General features: G+C 38.6%; 1 long non-coding RNA gene across 1 annotated transcript; it reads left to right on the top strand.

Moving 5' to 3' along the window:
* The first annotated feature begins 1,501 nt into the window (after nt 1-1,501).
* Nucleotides 1,502-2,194, top strand: LOC121853957. The gene is made up of 2 exons (XR_006086429.1): nt 1,502-1,648; nt 1,829-2,194. It is a non-coding gene; the product is annotated as an uncharacterized LOC121853957 (long non-coding RNA).
* Nucleotides 2,195-4,336: the final 2,142 nt, after the last annotated feature.

Here is a 4,336-nt window from a genome sequence, read left to right as displayed (position 1 = left end):
CATTACCGTCAAATACTTTACGTACAGTATATATTTATAACTTAATTCAAACAATGTAAAACAAAAACATCGTGGTAACATTCTATACTATGCCATCTTACGTGCTACTAAATGTTATATAATAATTCCTTGACATAAATGTACTCTATATTATCAGGTACCACATTTACTCTCTAAGGTACGTGTGAGCTGAGACCTGACCCAATAAATCATTATCAAATTGTGATAGTAAATATCTCTCTAACCATTGCTATGTCAACTAGAAACTGGTCCATGTAACTGACGAGTATATTATAGTCATCCGCAGAGGACAAACAGCACGAGTACGAGTACGAAATCTTTAGTTAAGAGGTGAAAGAAAATTATTAGGGGTTGAGGGAAAAGTGGTGAAACTGAAATACAGTAGGAGTAGAAAGAATCTTTCTTATTGGTGTTTTATCTTTGTTCTGCTCCCTTGGGTCGTCACACCTTTGTATTAATATTGCTGTATTTATATAATGCTGCTTATTATTATTATTTTTATTATTGTTGGAGTTAGTGAGCCAGCCCAGGTCCTTGTGTAGCTGGGAGGGTAGTCACATTTTTTTGGGGGCTAAGATGTTAGTTCAATGTTAATTGTTAAATATTAGTTATGTTAGTCTAAAGGTACACTGTATGGAGAGGCCTGCCAGGTTCTTAATACCACTTACCACCAGTGCCAGATTTATTAGACCTGTGGAGGCCCCCCTCATTATAACTACCCCAAGAGGGTGGGGTGGCGAGTGAAGCGAACCTAATCATCTGGGAGTTCCGCAATTCTAAATATCATATTATTAGCACCACAGCATTCATTAAAAATAGACGGTTCATAGGAAAACCACCCAGTCGTCAATTTCAACGAGTAGCTAGCCTAATTTCTATCACGTGATAAACATGAATTTTAAAGATTGAAAATAAAATCAACCAAATCAATACAATATTATAATATGTGGAGGCCCCTGGCCAACTGCCCACTTTGCCCACTCTTCAATCCGGCCCTGCTCACAACTCTACTCTACTTTCTTGTAACGTGTACGTTTTCTTCTCCATTGTTGTAACATATGTCTGTCTTTTGTTAATTTTAGTGTTTCTGCTCTATGGTCAATTTCAAGTAAAGGTTAATATTAACTCGGTGCTTTGTTCTTCATTGTTTTTCTCTCTCTGTGATCTTATTTTATTCCTCATATTAACTTCTTTAGACTATTCTATTTAAGTTTAAGACTTTTTTAATATTACAATAGTACTATTTGGATGTATATGTGTCTTAACAATGTCTCAGACTTAAACTGAGGCCAATATTGCTGTTGTAATATATTCACAATTTCTATCCAAGATAAGAAAAGCAGTGAATACGATTTCATAATATTTTCCTTTCACGTTTTACACTACTTTCGTGTCACAATAAAGTTTAAATCGTTTACTCGTCATCAAACAACCAAACCTGCCGGCGTTTCCCTCCGGCATGGTGTCACTTTGACGTCATAACAAGGCAATGTTCCCATTGGCTACAATTTCACCTAAAACAGCTTGTGATTGGTCAGGGAGTGTGGGCCGCCTGTATATAAAGCCTGGTAGACGGACGTCAACACAGAACACTGGCACGCGACGACGCTACAACATCTTCTGTACTGTAAGTGTATCTTCAAATTGTAAATTATTTGTTGGCGATTGGGAAGCTATTGTTTAAAATTTCACTTGACAAAAAAAAAAAGGAAATTTTATTAGTCTTGATATTACCTAAACTAAACTTTTTAAATAAGTTTCGCGTTAAACCAGGCTTACATAACATTAATCTTCTTGCTATTTCTAGAACACGCTCATCAAACGACCATGAACCCTATACGAGTTGACCGAGGTAGCTGCAGTGTCACCACAAGAACAATTCGGAGCGTCTACAAAATTTACCTGTTGCTGGAGAACTCGATCGCAACAATTCCTTTCCTACTCCAGTTCTACCGCGGTTAGTGGATCCTTCCCACAGCATTACAGTGAGTTTCCTAGTGTTAAACTACAAGAAATTGGTCTCCAAAAAAACTGCTTTGTTATTTCTTCTACCCCATTTGTGGGTCATGAGCTGTATTGCATTACATTCTGTGCAAGTAAAGTCAAACTTGTACATATTGAATATCCAGTATATGTAACCAATAAAGTTTTTCTATTTATGGAATAATCCAAATCCTTGCTTTTACTAAATCAAAACCCAGAGTATAATAAAATCTCGACTACGTCTGCTGTTTGAAAGTTTGCCCATAAATAGTTCTCAAATACTCTACTTAATGGTGTTAAACGCTTCGGGAAATACAGCTCTACTCCTCTTAAATTAGTATTACTTTTTCACAACATAACCCAATAGACAAATGATGACATTAATGTGTGGCTTTTTACTTTCCAATCGTTCAAAGTACACATTCTCGTACTAAAGTACGATCATCACTGGTTTAAACTAATCTTAGTATTGTCTAATAACACCAGAAGTGGTAAAATACTAAATTCCAAGCAAGACATATGAAAGTCTAACCTATAAATAAAAATATGAACTTCCATCTATGACCACTGCAATACTAAATATAGACCCAAGTCTTTCAATATTCAGTCGAAATCAAGGTAAAATTAGAGGTCTGGTCATGTAGTGAATTTGGAGTCTGTATGTAGTTTGGACAATTCTAAAACGCTTCTTCAATTGCATTTCCGCCGCAATGTATATTAGAGTATTTTCATCTCAAAAGACTGCCTTTTACTTGTTCAACATGGGAAAGGCTTTGAAATTGAGAAAGCAAAGTGGGTTAAAGATGTAATAACGACGGTTGTGCATGTCAGAGATAAGAGAACCGTCAACAAGGATATTTAGAGCAAGGTATAGTTAAGTGGGAAGTACAGAAGGAGAATAAAAGCGGAGGGTGGTTTGTGAGTTAACGTGTAGCTATACCTTCTTTAACGAGTCACCCGTCTGAGACGTCCGATTTCTCAGGACGTCTGAGTCCTCCGTTTTCTTTCCATCTTAGAGTGCACCCGAGACTTCCTTGTTCCTAAAGCCCCGTCCACACGATCGAGCAGTGCCCGGCGGGCTTTGACCCTTTACCGGGCAAAGCTTGTGTGTTGTACACACGGGGGTGATTGGCGTCAGTCATAGTCGGGCGCTAGTAAGTGGTCTGCAGTGGCGGATACGCTACGATCGCACGAATAATCGCCCGACAGTGAAAAGCAAAGATCATATCGTTGTGTACTATAATAATTGCTGCTATGTGCAAATGCAGAAAAAGGGGATGGTGCATAGAGTGGTTAGGTCGGAAAAAAGTATTGAAGTCATGCCACGATTTTACGTGAACGGCAAGATGGACACGAGCGAGACATGACAAAGGACTCTAACACCTTTTACAAATTTCGAGCGAAAGTGGAACCATATATAAAAAAAACCAGGATACCAATATGAGGGAAAGTATATCTCTAGAGGCAACGCTTGTATATCTTTCAACTGGTATGCACCTACACGTCACGAGGATATCGAAACAAAGTTTGTCTCGCATAATACCTGCTATGAAGTACTCGAGGAAGATTACTTGCAGGTGAGATTTGTAATCCATAAAAATGGATTGAGTTATGATATGCATAAACAGGAAGCTATGGGACGAGAACGAAGAACACACACGAATGTCCTCATTACATAAACAATCTCCTCTCACGCCAATATTGTACATTGCATAAGCTTATTTGGTTATACACTGAGCGGGGAACACGTACGTATAACATTTGTAATACTTATATACCACCAGGCAGGCTGACCATGATTTCGCTCAACGACGGGCCTTTAATATAACGACACAGAATTTGAAATTGCAACAGTGGTGGTATATGTTAAGGCAACTTAGATATCTGATTATAGTTGGAACATCCATTAAGTGATGGTGAAAGCTTCAACTGTCTTTGTTGATTGTGTGCTTGCTCAAGGACTGAAACTGTGCCTACAATACACCATTCACAGGGAGATACAGGGTACGCAGTCGCAGACGACAACTCCATAGGCAACAGAGAGTAGCTAAGTACTTTTTTCTCTCTTTATTTTCTTTGAAATAGGTGTAGATCTATACACAGTCTACACCCCCCCCACAACAACAACAACCATGAGTTTGGTATGTGATTACTGCAGGGAGACGTCGGATATGGAGGATGCAGGCCTAACTAATGCAACGTTTAGGAAGTTACTAACTGCCGTAAAGCTTGATGGCTGTTGCTGGTATTGCCCTGGCTGCATAGTCAAGGTGAATGAAGCGATTGCAATCCATAAGGGAACGAGTTCTCTAGGGACGAAAATAGATGAAGC

This window comes from Homarus americanus, unplaced genomic scaffold (assembly GCF_018991925.1).
Source record: "Homarus americanus isolate GMGI-L3 unplaced genomic scaffold, GMGI_Hamer_2.0 scaffold55050, whole genome shotgun sequence".
Lineage (NCBI taxonomy): Eukaryota > Metazoa > Arthropoda > Malacostraca > Decapoda > Nephropidae > Homarus > Homarus americanus.
The sequence above is the reverse complement of the archived record's forward strand: the minus strand, read 5'-3'. Positions and strand labels throughout refer to the sequence as shown.